This window comes from Lytechinus variegatus, chromosome 5, assembly GCF_018143015.1.
Source record: "Lytechinus variegatus isolate NC3 chromosome 5, Lvar_3.0, whole genome shotgun sequence".
NCBI lineage: Eukaryota > Metazoa > Echinodermata > Echinoidea > Temnopleuroida > Toxopneustidae > Lytechinus > Lytechinus variegatus.
In genome coordinates this window covers 24,703,869-24,711,459 of record NC_054744.1, presented here as the reverse complement: position 1 = coordinate 24,711,459, position 7,591 = coordinate 24,703,869, and positions in this window count along the sequence as shown.

Genomic DNA, 7,591 nt, shown 5'->3' with positions numbered 1-7,591 from the left:
TGCATTCAACAAAGTTGAGTCTATTCATGATCGACAATGTGCTGTTCCTTGAAGAAGCATTCGATATATTCTTGACTCTCTTGATTACCCTTATCCATTGAGTCTCGACTTCTGCTGCAGATGTTAACATATTTCAACATTATCTCCCCGTGCATCGATTCTTTTACATGCTGGTCTTTCTGATTGAGCTGGGACGTGTCCTTAATACACGGCTGGGTGGGTATAGCAATGATTACCCTCGCTATAATAGATGCATCTTACACGCGCCGTTTCATACACCATTCTATTACTCCGCTTCGCTAACTCCAAGATCACACATTTTCGTCTCAAAAAGAAGAGGAGGATAATGTTTTGAATGTCAAGTTGCCTATCATGATCGAGAGAATGAGACAGAACGAGAGAAAAAGCATCGGGGTTTTTTCCATGGTGGTTAAATGAGCAGTGGATAGCGAGAGTTAAAGCTATTATACCATTGTATTAAGTCACTTAATTTACCATGTTTTATTTTCATGTAAATGAATAAGGGAAATATAAAATGTTTTATTCATTCATATCTTCCTGTCACTTGTTAACAATATTTCAATTTACTTATTCAATCTTCTGTCGAATGCCTTCGTGAGTCTAAATGGGTGTTCCGGCATTGGGTCAGATGCGTAAGAAGAAGCAATTGCTGCAACCACAAGCTATAGCTAGCCAAGCAAACGGTCATGCTTCAGCAATTGCTTTATTTCATATGAGACCTACCACCCCAAAACCACCAATAAAATTAAGTCGCCAGGTTAGGTTCTCTGTCAATAGCCAAAATAGTAATTTAGTCTCTAAAATCCAAAAATTAAGCACATAGCTTATCTGAAAGAGCAATTCTTCTTCTTAAAGTGAAAATTTAAAGTCGTGAAGTTGAATAACAAAAAAGAGTTTCTTGGACACCACTTTTTCAGACTGCTTGGAAGTTTCATTAAGATTAATATGCACATCTCATGCTTATGTGAACCCAAACTTCAAAACTTGTTTTCTAGTTATTTTGTTAAGCTCTTGCTGAATTTCCTCTGCATTTATTCAAGTACTTGTATTGGTTATTGTTGGTCAATGTTAACATATTATATATCATTTTAATGCTAAATCAATTTAATTAATTAAAACCAATAAAGCTGAATAAAAATCTCAATAACCATTTTGGTCAACTTGTTGGTGGTTTGGGGACGGCAGGATAACCCTTTGATAGTGCTTGAAGCCTTTTCTTGCCTTCAGAAAGTAATTGCTCGTGGTTTGGACAATCGTTGCGTTAAGCTGGTGCGAACACGAATCACAGAAAAGGCAGGACTCGAACACAAAAGGTGTGGCAGTGCAAATTACCGCTTGTTTTAACATCATTTCCTCAGACGTGGTGCCAAACTGACTTGTTTCTTGTTGATGAATTTATGTACTTGGCATTCGGTTTGCACTTATTAAGAAGAAAACATGTACATACCAACACTTGGATTCTCTCTCAGGTGCATTTGACTAAAAAAAAAAAAAACGCGAACGCCCTGATCAAGGAAACGCTCAACCTGCTCTGACAGAGCTTGAAACCCCCAAGCAAGTGCTTAAACGCACGAGCGAAATTTTTGCTTTATGCAAACGCTTTTTAGCAATAACTTAATAGTCAAGAAAATGCTAGCAGTTAGCGATTGCTTGAACTTACTAGCACACGTATTTTCTCGCTCATTTTTATACATACGGAATCAAGCAAAAGTCAAGCAAAAGCAATTGCTACCTTTTTTATGCATCTGACCCATTGTGTGTGTGTGTGGCCTAACACAAACTTCATTGTGTATGTTAAGTTTCGTGTTTAAAACGTGGTAATGGGGGCGACCTGTAGAATCGGATTTTAAGGCTTAACAATTTTCCTTTTCATTTCCACCCTTTTGTTGTTGGGAGGGGGATGTTCGCCGCAGTATCGCGGGTTGCTTCATCACTTAAACCGGCGCACAATATGCGTTTCGTTGCGATTTGAATTTCAAACACTTGAACATTCCAACCAATAAAATCTTAGCAATCAGAATTCAGAATTGTGATTGGACTACTGAAATCGGAATTCAGTAAAGTTTGAGCCTCCCTAAAAGTATAAAAGCAAAATCAATTCCAAATCGGAATGACGTCATCGTCGCCTGCGACTTGAAACCGATTTGGACTTTACTCCGAACAAAGGGCTCACCGCCAAGCAACATTATGATTTTATAATTGCTATCATTATGCCGACCTTCAAATAAAATAAGTTTGCTTCTTGGATATGTCACATGTATTCCAAAATGTGATTTATTAAAAAAAATGCGTAGCATCGGACCGCATGTGCGCTGGGTTTTACACTGCCTGTACAAAAAAAAGAGGGAAACGAACGCTTTTATTTAGTTGGAATTAGTCCGATCATGAACCACTAAGCCGAGTGATGAGTGCAATGACAGTACAGGCATTCGACATTCGTCGGTAGTTTATCATCGTTACCAACTGTTATACTAATCAGTGATGATAAATTGAACCGTATGAATTTATTTGTTCAGCATATGAGCTAATTTGTCGCAGACATTCTTTGTGATGATGTCTCAGAGCTCGCCTGCTGTTTTCCTCATCATGTTGTCTAGGACTGGAGAAGCAGTCTGAGAATCGCTTAATTATCATCGAGATGGTGGTTAATATCATGCACTGTTTCTGTAAATTTGATATTTAGACTCTTAAATTTACATTTATTTTATTTCACTCCGTTTTCAATACTCAAATATTAGAATCAATTCACTTTTGAGTCAAGATAATTTTCGATGTACATATATTTCTTTTTGTTTCCCTTCTGATTTTCGTGTTGTTTGTCAGGAGGTTAGTCGTTTCATATCGTAAAGGATCACCCGATACAAAGTAGCTTTTAGCAGTAAAACGATCTAACTCGCACAATCGTTTTGAAAGACAACTTTCAAAATATGAATTTGCTTGTGTTTATGACTTAAAAGAAGACATAGTGGACTATGTGAACATAAGCTATTATTCACACTATCAACATGTCCAATTAAACAGTGAATATATTTTCACACTGTGGACACATTTACAGTGTGATTGTTCACAGTGTGTTCACATTGCCGCTTCACATTGTTGAAATGCTCAGTGTGAAAATTACATATACACCCACTCACTACTAATTGACATACTAAACAGATAAATAAAATAAATAAAATATGAATCGTTGGGTAATAGGGAACTTGCATTTACATTTGGTATGTAAAATGCATGCTTTATACATGTTATAGACAAATTATCACGAAACCCTTCGCAACATAAGATTGAGTAAACCCTTAGTTGCAGTTTACGAAGTGCCTGTACATTACGAGTTATCCTCCCCGACCAAGGGCATTTCCAAGTCGTGCTCATTTTCCAGAATCAGCATAGATTATTTTCCACGTCTGAAAACTTAATTTATATTCTGTTTAATTAAGACCAAGTACTTTATCCACTGAAAAAATATCTTCTAGAAAGTCCCGAAAAGAAATGGTAACATTATCTCTATCCCAACAACCCTCCAGAATATCACATGGGCAGCACGTAAGTTTGTGTTTCCTAAGACCGTTAATCGACCTCTCTCAACTACAGAGTAGAGCGAAGCAAGATCTCAGGGCGGAAAGCATTTCATAAATGCATACAGGCTTGCCCACTTTTAAATCCGGAAATTGGGTGTTAGCAGTCGATTCAATACCCCAAGGGACATGTCTTTTTTTAACAACCTTGACCACGAAACATCCTTAAGGGTTTGAGACGGCTGTCCTCTCCGTACGCTCGAGTTAAAGTGATTGGTTAACATTGGTTTGACTTTTAAATAATCTGAGCTAGGTCACACTTGTCAACTGTGTGTGATGTGTTACAAAAATGAAGCCCAGAAAAAATTGCGTTCGAAAATAATTATTTAGTGCTTCAAAAATTGAAATATAAATTGACCGGAAACACCATCTTAATTTCATCCCATACACTTATGTGTACTATGTAGGCGTCTATAAGACGCCTATTTACAAAATCGGGGTTTGCCTTGTAGTTTTAGCTTTTAATTCTCAATAATGGTTGTTTTCAGGGTTTATTAGTTCTAATACATGCACTTGTAGACATGTTTCATCTTGGTTTGAGATTTTTTTAAATCGGCTGGTCACAAAGTTAATACCTTTGATTGGAACGGAATCCAATTGAAATCATTTTCATCTGAGTTAGTATACAAAACAAAAATATCGTGTCCTATACTTTCTCTCTAAATCCTAGATGTAAACTAATCCAAAGTAGCAGTGGGAGTCGGCTATCTGGACATCAAAAAATATTCTGTTCTATATTCTTTTTTTTATATTCTGTTATATACATATATAATTATAAAAATGTAATATCTGAGTAAATCTGAATAACAGGAAATAAAGAAATAAAGGAAAATACAAAAATTTGCCAATAAACATTAATCATGTTTATTAGCATTCTTGTAACTTCAATGTTGCCAGTAGTTTTTTTTTTGTTCCATACATTTAGTTATAAGTTCAGGAGATTTATTATACTGATTATTTTTTTTTACTGAAAATGAGACCTGTTATGTTAAGAGATTATTCATGCACGACATTTATTGGGTAGTAAGTACAAACCATAAATTTTATCTTTCGGACAACGTTTCTCTCAGCTGAAATTATTTTCATTTCATTTTTTAATTACATTTAGATGTTCTGGCAATTAAACAAATATATATATTTTTTACATTATAGTCTGTTGCTATATCTTTTAAATACATGCATTTGAACACTGTGACATAAAAATATGAAATCATAATTCCACTATGTGGCAACATACTGTTAGAATACTCTAAAGAAAAGAAAGCATACAGTTTGGCATAACGTTTAAGGTGAAGCAGTCTTTAGGGACAACCTCTATTTTTATCCGGGGTTAAAGCTATTCCCAATCAGGAACTCAATGCTGTTCATACCCGTTCTCCACTCCGAATCGTCGATACATTTATAGGTATTATACGTATTTCCTTATACTATACCATAATTTCGTATATAGGTCTTGAAATCTTATACCTACGTCAGTGATACATGTAGTAACGGAATTGACCATTTCGATCAATCAATGTGGTGTCAGTATGTCGCTCGAATGACAGTCACACCAAGGATACAGATGTCAAACTAAACAATAGTATGACATTGGAAAAAACGTAGTAGCATTGTTTAGTTTGGAGGGTTTGTTTTTCCTTCGTCTGACTGCACCAGTACTGTGTCCTATTTCCATCACCTCGTCGTCAATAATGGTCAACGATATTGCATTGATTTTTTTTATTTTACGAATGACTGTTTGCATCTGACGCATGTACATGCATTGTAGCGTTTTAGGGTTTCTGTTTTGAAAGAACCTCCATTTTCCTTGCCATTTTCGAAAGTTTTGACCCCATGGACATGATTGATATTGAATACACGAAAAGAAAGTTTTGTTTGAGCGCTGGTATTTCTCTCCCGTGATTTTCAACCTGAATTGAGAATGCAAAATAGCCGCATAGGGCTAATATCATCATTTTGTCGTTTTTTTTTTCTTCTTTGAGTCATCTCTCCATGTTCCCATTCAAAACTACTTCATACTTATTTCCCTTTACAGCCAAGCCTCTGCACTATTCTTATTGTGATACGGGAATGCGGAAATGTTTGTAAGTTCCCTAGGAGCGGTTGTTCGGAGCTTCCCGCTCAATCCGGCGCCACAGGTGCAGATGACATATTCGTATTTCCATTTGCCAAAATGTCTTATTCAACTGGACAGTGACCGCTCCATTACAAACATTCAGACGATCTTCTGAATTTCCTTTCGTCTCATGAGTGATTTAACATGGCTCACACTGACGCCAATAAATATCCATTTCATCGCAGAAAAAAAATTGATCGCTCACATTGTGGTCCATTAATGACACTCCTGGGAAATACATTTTATGCAGTCTACACCGATTGAACTAAACTCTAGGAGTAGGGTGGGGGTAAACCCCGAAGTGTCTTGTCTTCATTTTTGTCTCCAGGGTCTCGAAAGGTTACTGCCATTTCACTACATCGTCCTTTTGATTATCTGATGCACTCTTATCCTCGCTTCAGAATCGATTCTTGCTGGAAGACCAGCTTTGTTTTGTTTATTTTAGTTCAGGACTTCAGAATGACTTCATATCTACTTCTGATAGGCCAATACGTTGCTTAAAGAAAAATACACATAAACCATTGAGGAAATATCTTTCTTAACTTTTACATAAGCCTCTTTCTATTATGTAAAAAGAATCGAATGTTCTCGTTGAAAGTTATTCATAGTTTTACATGTATGATACATGATGCATTCATTGATTTGTTTTAATACAACAAAACATAGTATGATTTGGCCATAACAGGATGAGGAAATTCAAAATAGCGTTTTCAACTATTTCTTTTTCCGAATGGTTAACACATGAATATGTTTAGAATGGAATGAGACGAAAAACTTCAAATGAGAACACTTAAACAGATACTGTAAATACCCTAATGAGCTCTTGCACTCACTGAATGCAACACTATATATTGATCTTATTAAAAACTATATATATTATAACGTTTTTTTTTTAAAGATGGCCTTTTGACTTCATAAAAAATGCGAATTATTAGAACCATATGTCAATTATACTATCCTTGGGAAATATTGTGTAACTGTGAATTTATAGTGGCATAAAACTAGATTTTCTTCTCCTGCATTATACCAAACGAAATGATTAAAATGCTGTATACATATAGTTTACACTCTAGAAGATATTAGGTAAAAGTGCTCCATGAGGGTAATTCTGTGTCCAACCAATTCTTTGTGGGCATTTTTATTTATCCAGGGGCCCGTTGCAGAAAGAGTTGCAATCAAACGCAGCTCTAAAAATCATGCGCAACTTGATTTTCAACCAATCAACAGCGCGCATTTTTGACTTGCGATTGATTTTTTGACTTGCGTTTAAACGCAACTCTTTCTGCAACGGGCCCCAGTGTGATGAAAATTTTGCCCATTCTAAAATAATTGCTGCGTATTTTTAACCTTACTGGACAATATGCTTCCCCTATTGGGTAAAATACAGCCCCAGATTAGTTGGACACATAATTACCCTCGTGGTGTTATTTTTTTTTATCCAATAGTTTTGTTTACAATGTAGTCTTGAGTTGTTGCAAGTGACAAAGACTGTATTCCTGTTAAGTGTTTTAATGAAGGCTGATTCGAGAAGTATATACCTAAAGGTTGTGAATTACACGTAGAAAATGTAAGCAGTGGCCTATAATGAGTCCTAAAATTTTGAGAGCAAATCATGGCATATTGGGAAAAACATCTTTGAAAAAGGGGCATGATCGAGAGAAGCAAACGTATAAAATATTTTGAAATTTGCATACATAAGAATATCTAATTCTGTAATCAATTTTGAACTTCATGTCTAAGGTACATTTGAAGTTAACCCGTGGGCTTACATTTATCACTAATTTTTTTTAATCAATCTCCTCATTTCTTTTTTTTTTTGGGGGGGGGTGTACTGCCCCATCTTCACGCTCGTGCATGTATATGATAGTAAGAGCAATAC